The sequence below is a fragment of the Lagopus leucura genome, unplaced genomic scaffold, assembly GCF_019238085.1.
Source record: "Lagopus leucura isolate 7727_CA_CO unplaced genomic scaffold, USGS_WTPT01 Super-Scaffold_100035, whole genome shotgun sequence".
In the NCBI taxonomy this organism is placed as follows: Eukaryota; Metazoa; Chordata; class Aves; order Galliformes; family Phasianidae; genus Lagopus; species Lagopus leucura.
This window is the reverse complement of record NW_024962284.1, coordinates 3000944-3017025: the sequence shown is the minus strand read 5'-3', so window position 1 is coordinate 3017025 and position 16082 is coordinate 3000944. Positions and strand designations below refer to the sequence as shown.

Below are 16082 nucleotides of genomic sequence, written 5' to 3'. Positions count from 1 at the left end.
CAAGGATGCAAGATCAAAAGAAAAGTATTTTCACTGACCTTCTTAGAGAAAGCCTTGTTTTAAATTTAGATTGCCAAAGTACGTACAGATACAACTGTTCAATAGGTTTACCAAGGCAAGAATTTCACAAGTACTGTTATAATTCCATTTTGGATAAACAGCTCAAAAAACTAAATGTAAGTAACGCTTTGAGTAGTGTGAAGCTGAAGCAGCAGATTTTCAATCTGCCTTTTTATAAGCTCCTCTGGTAGCATTATTTATTATTAATAAAATATCCATAATCTTTCATTGAAAGATCCTGTTTTCTGCCACCTGGAAGTCCCAACTAATCTTAACAATTGGAGCCTGAAATTTTCCAACATCAGCAGCAAGCTCTTAAGCCATTGGGTGGTGGGAGAGGAAGTGAGTTCTCAGCCATTTCCCTGGAGAGAGAAATACAGGATACTGCAGATTTTCAAACTCCTACAGGAATTCTGCCATTGTACTTCACGGAACTGATATTTTGCAGCTCTGGAATAAAAAAGGGTAAATCAGTGGGAAGGTAATCCTGGGAGGAAGACCATTCCATTGCTATTCTTGTAAATCTCCCGAAACATAAGTTGGATTTAAAAGCAAGACCTATCTGGCTGTTGTTCCTTCTGAACGCTAGGGCTATGATGTCAGAGCTGCTAAGCACGGGATCTTAGAAAAGGCAGCTTCTCTTCCTCCCTCAGACAACACTGTGATAGGTCCACCACAGAGGGAGCAACCAGTTTGTGCAAGTGTGGATAGGAAGTAGAGAACCAATACATGCAGTTTGCTGAGAAGCCCTGGACCAACAAACACAGCACTGTTTCTCAAGATGCCAGGCTGTTCACAACCATCTTTAGCTGCAGCTGTGCATTCTTCATCCTATCTTTGTACTGGCCCAATTGTTACTGGTTGTATCAGCTTCTCATTTGTCTGAAAAACAACAGCAGGTAAAATAGCAGTTTTGGTATCAGCTCATTCCGTGGCTGTACAACCAATCAGAAGAGCAAGAAAGGAAACTAGAACATATAACCAGTCAGCATCAGGCAAAGTACTGCAGTCTGAAATGCGTCAAGCCACACCAGCTTAGAACAAGCAAGAAACCTGCAATTAAGAATAAAAGCTAAGTTGGAACAACTACCTACCAAAGAGCCTTAAGGGTATGGCTTCACAGATGCTAATCCTTGGAGGAGAGAGGAAAGAGTTCTACATTAATTTCTCATACACAAGTCTTCCTGCTTCTAGTGCATTTCTCCCAGCACTGGTGCTGACATCCATATGCCAATTTACCTTACCAGCACAGCATAGGAAAGCAACACCAAAGAAAAAGCTGTAATGCTTTCTGCAGCTGTGTTTAACTGGCTTGCCAAGCTGTCAGCAACACAAAGAGATAAAGATGCATGGGGAGCAGCAACTCACTCTGGCAATTTACCTGTTCATGCAACCATGACCTAGACAGCCTGGTTCTTCCAGCAAACTCTTTAGGAATCAACTCCTTCAGCTTTGGGTTTTATTTCTAAAGGCTAAGCGATGCTGGAAACTGCAATACCAATACTGTAAGAAATGCGCTCAGTTTACAGATGAGCACTGGAACCTCAGCCACACAGTTCCCGTATGCTGCTCAGGAAGTCACTATAGCATACAGTTAGGTCACAGCACTGGCTCTTTCTCCTGGCTGCCAAGGAAGCTCTAGATCTGCTTCCCAGACATGCTATGCACTCACTACTCTAAGTGGATGTCACTCCAAAGCAATAAACCAAATGCTGAATTTGAAGGAAGAGGCATTCCTGCTTGGGCACCCAAAGATTCATACAGAATTTTGATACCAATGGAGCCATAACTAACTTCTTTTAAAATAAAGTAGTAATAATACTGTTACCTTAAGGTCAGCTATAAAGATAAATTCTCAGTAATGAATTGAATGAATATATCTATGAAGATAAATGTAATAGCTATCCACGAGTAACTCAGATGTTGTAAGGATGTGATTCATGATGCAAAACAAAATTCAGCATTCAAGACAGCATTTGAATAGTGAACACTAAATAAAGACATGTGGCCTTGGACAAGAACTAAAGAAAATAAACAGCTGCTTATTCACACAGCACATTCTGACTGTGCCCACTTTAGCAGGCCAGTAGAAAATTCTTGAGCAGCAAAACAACAGTTGTGCTAAAAACAATCTCGTTAATCTATAATTTTGCTTTATTTCAACTTAGAGCTAGCAACCAGCAGTTCCTGCAGCAAAGCAGTTTACATAGGGATTACAAAAAAATATAGAAACAACTGACGAAACCTGGAAAACCTCTCAATACCACAAAAAATGAGTTGTTAGTTATCCTCTGCCAGGATCCTCTTGTTCAGAGGGAACAAGAGTTTCATCCTCAGATATGAGATTTACTCCCATTTAGAATCAAGTTGCAAAATGCGTCTGTTATTCTCTGTAAAGAAAACAAGCGAACAAAAACCTTACAATTGTGAAACATTGCAATACAAATTCTTGACAAAGCACATTGCATGAAGCATCACAGCTCTGAGATAAACTAATAAGTTCACAGGTTATCTGACAACTTTTACACAGGGAATCACTTGGATGATCTTCATGCAAGTAGCTGCTTTTCCCTAGACAATTCCCAACAGAACCTGACTCAATTTCTCAAAATTCTTTTACACACACGGATACCACTTAAGAACCACTTAAGTATATTTAATCCATCTCAAATAATCTGCAGGGTTTTTTTTGTGTGCACTAAAGTCAGTCATAATGGCATAATAACAGTTTTTAATATACCAATACTCAGATTGATATAGATAATACAGTCAGAGGACAAAAATGATACGTACTGTGCCCAGATCTATTTTTCCCCACACACTTGGTTTAATATGTCTCGTTACATGATATGCCAGTCAACTTCTCATCTCTTGACAGAGTTGAGATTGGATGTAAAATAAAACATAAAATGCATGCAATGCAATTTTTTTTCTCCCCCTTAAGCCTGTGACTGTACAAACAACACTTGTTCAACTGGAAATCAATGGTCAGACCAGCAGTTGTATAAATACAGTGCTGAGTTTTAAAAAGTTTGCTGTTTTTGTTTATTTTAATGTATTTGTTAGGGAAAAAAAACCACATATGCACAGAACTATCGCAAAAAATCATCTTAACTGCTGTGATGCAGTGGAATAGAAAGTGCAGCAATAACAGCAGATCAGCAAGGTTCCAGGCTGCAGCAAGCTAGGATTTACTGAAATGCAAGATCCATGGGCACAGAAATAAAAGAAAGCAGCTGCTTACCTTCAGAAGGCCTCAGGTACACAGGGACAACCAGCAAGACACCATTACCTCCACTGCCAACCCTTGAATGAGGATCCCGGCCCCCTCACTGAATGCAGCTGACCTCCCCTGGGGTGGCCCTGCCTTCCCATCAGGTGCTCAATCAATGCTTCCAGCCCTGCTTAGCATTTCCATTACAAGTGCTATGTATTCTTCTATAAACCAAGAAAGCTGGTCAGTATTTTTGTTTCAGAAATCCAGAATGGTGTTTATGTCTTCAGTGTTCCAGATCGAATCTGTCTTTTATCAGTAACCATATAACATAGATTAAGACACACTCAAAACAGCTGAAGAAATCCATTAAGGAAAATTATAAAACCAAAGGTAAATTTGCAGTATGTCTTACCAAGAAGAAATTAAAGTAGTACAGCAAATCTTGATTACCTACAATGTTTGCAGGTTTCCTCAAGACAGGAAGTACAGCCCAATCATGTCACCACAACAAAACAATCTAGATGAGTTTGCAAACACTTTATAATGCCTTAAAACATCACAGTGAGTCACATCTTGGACATCATCCCAAATGATCTATGCAATATAAAGGAATCCCACTAGTGTTATAAAATAGCGGTATATTAGAAAGCTCCCTAAAAAACACTATATTATTCAGAAAGAATTAAAAAAAAGAAAATACAAGTAACTAACAGAAGTTCTGCTCAGGCAGGAGTTCACTACTTGAGAAATTAGTAGAATGTAAACCTCCTATAAGACCTTTTCAACAAGACACAATTTCCCACTTAGAAGAGGTCACTTAGTCATTTTTATACCTTCCCCAGGTGAGTGCTTGCTTACAAATTCAAGACCACCAAAGCAGTTTGTATTCAGTCACTTCATTCTGCACTGAAAGCAAACAAATATTCTCTACTCAAACAAAACATATACCACTCTTGCTCATCTTAGACTTCTCAGCAGTAATCTTTCTAGTTTCAGGGAACAGCATCTGTCAAAGACTTACCAAGTGTTTAATCAGATCATGGTTCTGGAACTGTCAAGAAATCTAGAACTATCTCTGTTAGGAAGCAAAAATATTGATTAAAAAGTGTTATGAGTTTGAGATTTTTCTCCATGATGTCAGCATTTCAGTCACCAAAGTACCAGCAGATAACAACTACCCACGAGAAGACTTCCACAAATCTTTCTTCTCTTACTACTAGAAAGGCTGCCATCTGTTGAAAGAACATACTTCATGTAAGCCAAAAGATGTGCAGCTTCCAAAAGCCACTTAGCAAGGACGTCAGACTAATTTGAAAAGTCTAACTGCCTGCCCTGATGAGCTCCAAGCAAATTTCTGTACATTTTATCAATGAATCTTCCCAGTTCTACAGAGAAAACTACTCTTCAGTTGATCCAAATTTTGACTCGAGATGGATAAGGGTCCTTCCTCCTCCCAGTTTACCTGAATCTGTTTACTTTACCTACCACTGCCTAATATACACATGGACAAATCATGTAGAGTAAGGATTGTATCTGTTTACGTACAACTACCTAAGAACTTATTTTATGTCTTTGATTCATGTTAAATTGATGTTAAAAAAAATTCAAGAGGCATACTTGTATTATATGACTGCCACAAGGCAGGGCTTTTAACATTATTTTAAATAAAACTGATTGTTAACAAAATGTTGGCACAGTGAGACATACAATAAAAGTCATTCTTGGGATCATAAAGATTTCTTAGTAGAGAAATTTACTTTTAGAGAAATGCTGGAAGGGTTTTACTGCTTCTCTAAATAAATTAAGAAAACACACACACTTAAAACCACAACTGAAAAAATATATTATAACATATTTTGCTTTACCCACATGCAAACAAGAGAAATTATCCTAGAAGGAAGGGAATGAGAGGTCAAAGATACTCCAGCATTCTTAATCAGGATCTTTTTATAACACTGCAATTTAACAGAAAATACTATTTAAGCTTTAGTATACAAATATTTCTTTCCTGTTATGAGAATACAAAGCATTTTACAATGATGTTTTGTTTCATAAGGTAGATCAGAGTAGAATCTCTGTATTCTAGAATGCATCTATTTTGATTCTCGATTTTCATTTCAAAACTTAGAGAACATTGCCACACGTGAAGGAGAATGTCACTACAAACCTAGAGAACCACGTATGACATACAGACACTCAGATAATCTGAAGGTCCAAGCCACAATCCAGAAAAAGCTGCACTTTGCAGTCTGTTACTCCTACAAGGAACTCCAAAAATGAAACATAACGTGGTATTAAAGCATGGGTTCTAACGTCAGCTCAACTTAAATAAGAAACAAAGCAATGTCATGTTTTGATATCAAGTTATTTTACAATTAAAAATGAAAAAGAGCTTCTGAAAAATAAAAACATTTATGACAAAAAGTGGTCAAATTCACTCTCTAAAGCAGTCCTTCCATACAGCAGCACTTGAAAACGTGGAAAAGAAATATACAAGCTAAATCAAGCTTTCCAAATATTTGCATGTACTGCCAAAAAAGTGATGATGATATCAATATCAAACATAGGAACTCCTTCACTGTATACACTAAGCCACAGATGTACACAGGCACAATTTTCATTCAAGCCAAACCATGCATATTGATAGAAGAGCTAAAGTTGCCAATGTAAAGGGAGTAAGAAGGGCTTACACCTTATGGCTGCCAGAAAATAAAGAGGGCAGAAAAGGAATCTTAGCATTCCATATTCTTGCAAATAGTAATATATTATGCCACACAAATCATTGTTATGCTATCCATTAGAGAGAAGAGAAAGAAGCAAATAAATTACACAGTAAAACAAGACTCTAGATGCAAGCAAGAAACAACTGTCAGTTCTGCATAGTACAACTCTTTTGTCTGCGTAGAAGTAGCCACAAGTCAACTTAAAAAAAGAGATTTAGTATTACCAGACTGTACATTACATTGAAAGAGTGTATGAAGTGATAAAGAGTTGTTTATATGCAGATCTACACAACAGAAAGAAATCCAAATAAATAATGGACATGTAGGCAAAACAGCCTTCTTACGTGATGTATTATGTTAAGTACGATATAAAACAATTTGCCACTTTTGGTCCATTCAACAAGTCAACAAAATGCTGCCAATACCACCCATTTCTTACATTTACCTCACTTCTGTACTTGAACAAAGGATGCTACTAAAATGTACTTGCATACAGTTGAAATACCTGCAAGGTCACCTGCTTGGTATGTATTCAAGCATTATAGCAACTTGCATCATCAACATCATTCCACAGATAAAGGAAAGAAGGCAATGATGGACACTATATTTCTAAGCACACATCAATCGTAACCAACAACCTCAAAATCAATTTAAAATATATTTTCTTCATGAGGGCCTGATCTGATTGCAGCTACATACAAACCAGAAATTTCTTAGGGAAGATACTCCCTGCACTTATGAAGATTTCATGTATCAAAGCAAAAAGTCACTTTTACTCTTAATTCTTCATTTCTCATCTTGATTCTCCAGAACTAGAAAATTTCACCCACAAATATATACAATTTGTCTTATAATTCCTTATGGCTTCCTCAGTCATCAACCTCATAGATCTTTCACAGAAGCCCTGCAAGATCCTATTAACAGAAAACTACCCTTACTCTCAGAGGTTTAACCTTGGAAGCAAAGGGAGATATGTTCCAGAACTTCTACTGTACACCCAGAAGCACTCCTTGCCTCAGTGCCAAGTCATACATGCCTTGTAACTGAGTGACACATCCAGAACTATGAGCAGTGTGGTCACATAGAAGGTACTCCTGCCTACAGCAGGGCTCTTTAAGTTATTTAATCTTTAAGGTCCCATTTGTCAGTGCAACAAAGCATAAGTGAGACCTTACCTTTCAAATCAAGCAGACAAAAAACTGCCACCACCTGGCCCTTGCCACCTGCTTTTAGAGAGTTCAGATAGGCCTCCCTTCAACGTGCATTATTTACTTTACTCATTTCCCTAAGAGTACTGATGTCTGGAATGAAATTTCATAATATTATGACTCAAGCACATCATTATTAACATTTCCATATGAAATTAAGATTTCAATCTCTGAATGACCTCAGCTAATCATTAGACTTAGAAAGATAGTTGATTTCCTCAGCTACATCTAAAAAAAAAAAAATTATATTTTGTCAATTATAACAGAAGATATTTAAGATGCAATAAGAATTTTACAAAGACTGAATTGCAAATCTAATCTTTCCTAACATATTTAGGGTCAGCAAACCCAAGACACGTACTCATACTTGGTAAGTCTAAGCTGCCAGATACCGACAGTAATTTTACAGTAGGTAATATGCGCACTGTCCCAGAAGTAATGCCTCCTGTTTTATTCCATTGGCCCACAATACCAGAGATGATGTTGATGATATTGATGATATGGAAGTAGAGGTTGAAGGTTCCCACCAATACTCCATTTTAAGTTATTGCCATAAGGCAGCTGGCAGCAGAAGGGCAGTTTGACAAGGAAGCAAAGTATGAAACAAAGAGGTGCCATCGATTTCCTCCATGCAGGAAAAATTGTAGCCACTGACATTCATCAATGCTTGCTGAACATTTATGGAGAACAAACAGCAGATGTGAGCACAGTGAAGTAGCGAGTGCTACGTTTTGACAGTGGCAACACCTCCACTGGTACAGATTTTTACAAGAGCAGCATGCAGGCTCTTGTTCTTGCTCTACCAAACAGTGTTATTGTCATCTTTGTATCTGTTGTAATTCCCATGGAAATAAATAGGAGGCATTATTTTCAGAGCGACATACATATGAGCTAAATCAACATTTTACAAAGAGAGAGCCTGAAGCAATATTATTTCAGTGATTTTAAATCAACATATTTACACTTTCAAACAACTTTGAAAAGTGTTCTTGCAGAGTGCTGAGCCACCAGTAAACACCAACAGAATGATATGTGCTTAAACTCTGGGAAGAAGAAAATAATAAAAAAAGACGGTACATTTTGATGATTGCAGATACCCATTAATTTCAGACAGCAGATTTGGTAGTTTATATCTGAATTATTCCTTTATACAGAACAAGCCTAGCACGAAGCTGCTCAGAACTGGATTACCTTAAAGAGAAACGCACGACAGCAAGAAAAACCTGCAGATATTTCCCACAACACCATTATGATATTAAACCCCTAGTAATATTTTGCGGTAAAAACTCTGTACTCCTGTTTGCAAACCAGCATTCAAATATTTAATAAGAAAGTTTAACCAAAAGGCTGACTAAATAAGGCACACAGTACTAGATGGGAAGGAAATGAGTAGCTACATATATTAATTATCACCCTTTATGGGATCACAGGCTTACTCAAGTTAAAATTTAAAGGGCTTAGATTACTTTCTGGTGAATTTTATTAGTTTTCCCCAAGAGGTGCAAAGACTAATGCTGTCACAACAGAATAGGAGAGCGTATACAGCGTCATTACAAGCTGAGTCACCCAAAAGCATTGAATCTTGCTTTATTATAACACAGACTCTTAAATAGTCTCCTGAAACACTATCATTTGTTATGCCATAGAGTGATAACAGCAAGCTGACTTGGTATTACAATAAAATGAAATCTGGTGCATCTGCAGAGTTGTTCTCAGTAGGCAGACCAAGCTCCCTTGCTGGTCTCTTTGGAGATAGCAGATGCAAGCTTCTCTTCCCCTACTGCAATAGAGAAAGATGCAGAACAAAGTTGCTGAGAGCTGTCTTGTTGTTGCTGATGACAATGTTTAGATTTGCCTTCTGAGAGCAATGCTGCAGGTGGGAAGAAGAGGTGGCTGGGCAGATGCCCAAGAATTATAACCAAAATATTCTTCCCTGTGCAGATGTAGCCATCAGCCCACTCTTCCCACCCCAGCTCCTTCAAGTTTTAGAATTACTATCTCTCTACAGCACAAAAATGTTGAAGTTCCATAAAAACTGAACTCCTAAGGGATTCTTGACCGTGCCCTGTTCATACGTTGCCATTTTGGATATCCAATATGATTACTTATTTCCTGCTACCAAGGGTCTAAGCATATAGCGAGTATCAGCTTCAAAACAGAACAGATGTGCAGTGCTCTCAAATAAATCCTATTAATAAATTAATAAATTTACTCTACAGAAGACAGAAGCAAAGCAAGATACTTCAAATTAAGAGCATGACTGGATTTTGTCCACCCCCTCAATTAACAAGCTGTTCAAATATCATCTTCTGTCATGTTTTCTTTCCTGTCTCCATTTTCCCTCTCTCATTTCATGATGGAACCTCTGTAAAAACAGATATTGTTACTCAATAAAAATAGGTATGAGAACCTTGTGTGCATATTATATGAAACAATTTCACAAAACATATTTCTTTCTCATACACTGTCTTCAAAATGGTTTTTAGACGAAAACAACATTTTAAAGGATTTTTACTTTTTCAAGTATTTTTGCATTTTCAATTATTTTCTTTTTTCCTACTTTTTCAAGCGCGATTGTAATCAAATATTTTACACAGCCCCCTTCAGTAAAATTCCACAGCCCTCCATCCCTCCTCACCCCTCTGTGCCCAGTGTTGAGCAAAGGCCATGCCCACAGCCTGCCAGGCTGCCATGTGCCCAAGCCCCTTCCTAAGGGGCAGAGTTGTTCCTTTTGGGGAAACAAATCCAGGAAACAAGGCAGACTCTGAAGTACCAAAAATGGTAAACTTACTGGCTCTGTTTCAGAAAAAAAGAAACAAAGTTTTTCTTATCGTTGTTATTTTGTATTGTTCTTTTAAACATTGTCCAGTTTTGAAATAGAAGTCCTTATGGAGCAACTGGAATTATGCTGAACTTGAGTCCTTCTTCCTGTCCAAATCAAAGTCTGCTGCTTCTCCAACGGAAAGCTGCCTCTGTACCTTCTCTGATGCTGCCTGAAGGCCACAGGGAGCTTGGGGCTGCCTAATTGATTCCTCCTGGACCTGACACAGCAGCTTAGAAGATGCTATTACCAGTCCTGCTCTCTTCCTCAGGACTTTCCTAGAGTCCACTGAGAGCTTGGGGCTGCCTGCTGGACTATTCCTATTGTGCCAACACAGCAACTCAGAGGATGCCGGTCCCAGTCCCGCCTTCCTCTTTAGCACTTGCATCAAGGATCTCAGGGCCATCTACTGGACTCCTCTTGTCCCAGCACAGCAGTTTTGAGGACACCAGATCCAGTCCTGCTTTCTTCTTCAAGACTGCCTACAGGCTGCAGGGACTCAGGGCTAGACTCCACATGTTGTCTTCACACAGCAACTCAGAGGACCCCATCCCAGTCCCAGCCTCTTCTTGAGGGCTCACCTAGAGGCTGCAGGGAGCTCAGGGCCATCCACTGGATTCCTCCCATTGTCGTGGTACAGAAGCATAACAACACCAGTCTCAGTCTTGCCCTCATCCTTGGGACTTGCATGGAGGCCACAGAGAGCTGGGGGCCATCCACTGGACTCCTGCTTTCTCTGTGCAGAAGCTTAGAGGACACCAGTCTCAGTCCTTCTCTTTTCCTCAGAGCTTGGGAAAGAAGAGGTGAGAGGTCTCAAGGAAGGATGAGGACGGGGGACAGAGGAAAAAAAAGGACTCTAGAGAGCAGAAGCTCTTCGGCGACTCTTCAACACCAAGATAGAAATAGAGAGCTCCTGCTGCACCACCAATGGATATAGAGATGTTTCTGGGCAAGCATGATGTGCTTGCCCAGGCCTGATGGCGATAGATCTACTTTCATCTGTTCACCCTGCGGAGGTAGGTACACCTCCATGGGCTCAACATTGCCCTCCAGTGGGTCTACATGCATTGGCTTGAGCTTGCTGCTGCTCTCTAGAAGCTGGAGCTTCTTCGGTGGAGAAGAATCCATCCTCCTCCACAAAAATTCCTAGAATGGGAGGGAAGGATCTAGGTAAAAAGCTCCTGGTCTCAAGCATGTGCTTCCCAGACAAAAGTCAGTCAGCAACTGGTGTTCTGTTGTCAGCACCTCTGTATTTATAGTGGTTTGCAGGGATGTGACTTGTGATATCGTAAGGAGACGGTGATGAGACCCAACAAGTGTTCCATGACAGCCAAAACAGGGCTGAGTTGGGTAGGAGAGGCCATGGCCTGAGAGTTCAAGAGTTAACGCTCCAGTTCCAGAGGGCTATAAGGACTGTGAAGGGTCTTGAGGGCAAGACAGTGGAGGAATGTCTGAGAGCTCTAAGTTTGTTGCTCCCAGAGCAAAGTAGGCTGTGATGAGCCCTCAAGGCAGCTGCAGCTCCTCACAGGGAGCAGAAAGCAGCGCTGAGCTCTGCTCTCTGGTAGCAGCTACAGGACCCTAGGGAACAGAGATGTATCAGGGGAGGGTCATGGAAAGGTTCTGCACTAAAGGGCAGTGGGCATAGCCCCAAGCTGCTGCAGCTGAACAACCATTTGCATTTGAGTGGTCCCTTGTGGAGTCAGAGGTTGGACTTGATCATCCTTGTGAGTTCCTCCCACCTCGGGATATTCTATGATTCTACAGTTTCAATATTTGTCTTGTTATGTAATTAATATTCTGTGCCGAGGTTGGTATTTTGGCTGCACCCTACAAAATGCCTCACACAACCTGAGAACTCAAAATACATCTTTTCAGGTGCTTTTTCAAATTCCTATTTATCTTGAAGACAATGTAAAACACTTCAATTTTGAGAGCCTTTACTGTAAATGTATTGTACCAGTCCAATCATTTGCAGATAGCTTTGGAAGCACTATGGCAAGCACACTGGCCACCAACATAGCCACATAACTATTTATATGCTATGATACTTGGAAACCCTTCTCACAAAACAGAAGTCCACACTGCAGGGCACCATAGAGAGGAAGGCTATTTTTATCCTTAAAAGCTTACATTCACTATAAGGCAGAAAAAGTAAAGGAATACTGACATATGGACAAAGATATAAGGAAACTAAGACAATATCTTCACAACAACAGACTATGCTTTTGAACACCAGCAGTTCATCTCAGCTTCATGTGATTATCACCTTGACTAACCAGCTCCACACAATAAGAAGGGAACATTTATGCTCTGAATCAACAACACCCAACAGTGGCAACAGACCTTCAGGAGGTAAAAGACTACTGTCTTCAAACCAATGACTCAAGCAAGTCACAAAAGATCAATGTGAGATTGTCAGCAGTAACTTATGTTTCCTTCTGTTACTTTGGAAGGCCATACTCATACTCTTTCTGCTGAAAATGAATCTTTCATTTGACATGAATGAAAATAGCAATTCTTACAAGAAGAAGGGAATAAATAGTCTCATTCATTCATCTTCACCACCATCTTGATCACTTATTTATAGACGTTTAAAAGGAAAAACTTCCAGAATGGCTATAAATCAAATACTACTCCTAGAAATTACTTTATCTACAATCCTGTCCACGCTAGGCAAACATATTTAATGCAAATAGTATACATCAATACCTTCTGTTTGTGCTGGTGCACTATTAAAATAGTTTCCTAGAGGCCTGCACCTTGTAAGAACCCGTGTTAGAAAATCCTCATGAAAACAATTAAATTTCAAATTTTCATATATCTCAATGCCAGTGAAGTTATATTTTCTTTTTTATCACTATATAACACAAAAGAGACCAGCAAAAAGACAAGTGACTGATGCAAAGGAAAAAAAAGAAAAAGTAGAGTGAAAATAAGGAAAAACATACTTGGGGATGCCTGAAGACATTCGTTTTGAAAAGGTATGGCTTGGTTCTTTCACTGTTTTTGAAACTCAAGAGAAGAAAGAAAGAAGGAAAGAGAGAAGGACCTGGGGGTCCTGATGGATGAAAAACATAACATGAGCCAGTAGGGTGCTCTCACAGCTTGGAAAGCAAATGGTATCCTGGGCTCCATCAGAAGAGGGGTGGCCAGCAGGGACAGGAGGTGATTGTTCCCCTCTATTCTGCTCTTGTGAGGCGCCATCTGGAGTACTGTGTCCAGGCCTGGAGCCCCCAGTACAAGAAAGACAGGGAGCTGTTGGAGAGTCAATACAGTAGACTTAAAGGGGGAAATTACTTGCATGTGGATTTACTGCAACAGACTTTTCATTGAGGAAAAAAAGGAGATCAGTAAAAACTAATTTGTACAATGTGTTTTCAAGAAAGGACTTTGTAGAAATAGGTTCTAGAAGTAATAAGAGGAGACTCAAAGATGAGCAAAACTGTTATTGCTTATAACCCTGACAGATTCCACAGAGATGTCAATCAAATATTCAGTGGGAGGGCACTAACACCTTGCTCTCAGCTGTGACTCACTCTGGAAGTAACATTTATGCTCTTAGCAACCTCATTCACTAGAAAGTTGTCTTTCTAACTGGATTTTCTATATACTGACAATTCATTGTCTTGGGACACCAGAAGAAATAAAGGCCCCCCCTTGTTATTTTATTTAATAACGGGGAACATAACTGCACTAAAAATGAGTAAAGGAAACCTTTGCGTACACAGGAGAGAAGGTAGAAAAAACAAGAATTTATGTTTCCTGTTCTCAAAAACAATTTTAAAAGAAACAAACAGCCATTTCAACACCAACTGTAACACGCAAAGAAAAGCGGTCTCAATTGTAGTTCAAAATTTCACCAATGATGCTTACTCTAACAAAACTTGGTTAACACACCACATCTTTCAACACGCTTACTTTCAAAACTTTAATCTTCATAAAGTGCTGTAAATGCATGATTTACTATAGTTTATACACCCTGTAAATGCTTCTGCTCAAGATGATGCTCACTCTTATATCTGACATTAATGGTTCACCACTAGTACAGGAATCTCTACAAGACACATGGATCTGAAGAAAAATCCCCCTCCACTAACATGCTGCTTTACAATCATAAATATTTGAATCCTTAAAAAGCCTTCAGAGACCAAAGTTACTTCCCACAGTTTAGAATCAAGAATAGATCCTTTCGCGAGTTCTGGCCAAAAAGGTTTTACATGTTGTATAATCAAAGAATATACAGGTGTTATAGCTAAGAAACATACCAGAGAGTTCGGCTAAACAGATTACTACACCAAAAAATGATAGAAGACTTACCCTTATCCAGGGCTTGCTAGAAAACTCCAAAAGCAGGGATCTCCAGAAAGAGATCCTTCCCCAGTGGCAGCCAGCTCTTAAATGGGGTTTAGGAGAGGTGCAGCCAGGCTCCACCCCTTCCAGCAGCACAGCTGAATTGCCTTCACCTGTGCTCCTGTGGCTGACTCATTGCTCCATCAGGTGATCAATCAGAGGTTCAGGCCATGATTCAGCAGTTCCCATATATGTATCAATGACCAAAGTTTAATAAACAGTCCCCCACATCAGCCCGAATTCTTAATTAAGTAGAAACTTACACAACTGAAAAAAACCCTTTACATACAGTCTCACAATTTATATATTCACCTCCTGTGCGCAAATGTCATGATAGTTCTGAAATGCGAATGAAACCTGAACTTTAAGTTCGGCATGTAATTCATCATTTGGGTATTTTCAACAAAAAAAGTGTGCTACAATAATTACGGCTACTCTGATTCTCACTGGCTTTCAAGAAATTTAAAATATACAGTGACTTCCAAACTAAGGAAGTTCTTACAAGGCAACGCAATAAAACTAGACTACATCACTTTGATCCTCCAAATCCATCTCAAACTTGCCACATCCCTTTGCACTGTCAGTTGACAGCATTTCAAGTATATATAAGTAGCTGCACATCTTGAACATAGTACTTCATATACAATTTCATTGTTTTAGTTAAAACTTATCATTGATCGACAAATATAGTAAGCCTGTATGAAGCTAACATAAAAAGCACTCAGTTTGCAGACAAAAGCATCTGACAGGTGAAAACCACTTAACCACTGCATATGAAATTCCTTCAACTTAATATCATATGTAAGATCTCCCAGATGCAAACAATTTTACCACTTAAGTTTTGTAAAGAGAGCGTGAAACAGTATACCTAAACTGCATATAACACATGTAGTGCAGACATACCAATGCTACAGCATAGACAGATGTGAGCAAATCCAGATTACCAGAAGGAATCTTTTCACAGTACCTTGGCCAAACCAGGCAGCTTTGCAATACTTGTCCGCCATTGATACAAAACCGTTTCTACATGTTGCCATTTGTAACTACAGCACCTCCACACCACTCCATGCAGTATAAGCACATCCTAAGGAAACACCGGACCTCAAAACCACTGAAACAGTGACAATAACAATGAGGTGGTTTTGACTGAATATAAAAAACAATTTCTTTAGATGTCGGTCAAGCACTGGAACAGGCTGCCCAGACACATGGTAGAATCCCCAGCCAGTGTATTTGGCACACACGGACATGACACTAAGGGGCACAGTTCAGTGATTGGACTCAGTAGGTCAGGCTAACAGCTGGATTTGATGATCATGAAGATTTTTTTCTAACACAGTTGATTCTACAATGATTTTTTACCCTACTAGCTCTTACACAAAACGAAGAGAGCTCTTCACAAATTGATGACATAACCACACATAACTCCCTGCTACTGTTAGTAATTAACACTACTTAACACCCTACAAATGCACAAGAGCTGTCTAGAAAAACAAGCACAAAAGCAAGAGATTGCTTCAATGCTACAGTTTTAACCAACAGATTACTCAGGATTTGTTAAGGTCAGACACACAGATAGGAGATTTCTACTATCTTAAATATAAAACCTTAATTTGGATGGCAAAATAATTTAGAAGTTTTAAAAGGTGGAATAGTCTCAAAGAACAGCCCTTATTTCTCTAAAGGAGAGTTATCACCACACT

At 39.2% G+C, this 16082-nt stretch overlaps 1 protein-coding gene across 4 annotated transcripts in view; it reads right to left on the bottom strand.

Moving 5' to 3' along the window:
• The window catches only part of METTL15 (methyltransferase like 15), a 92427-nt gene that overhangs the window by 74733 nt on the left and 1612 nt on the right, over positions 1-16082 (bottom strand). The window lies entirely within an intron of this gene.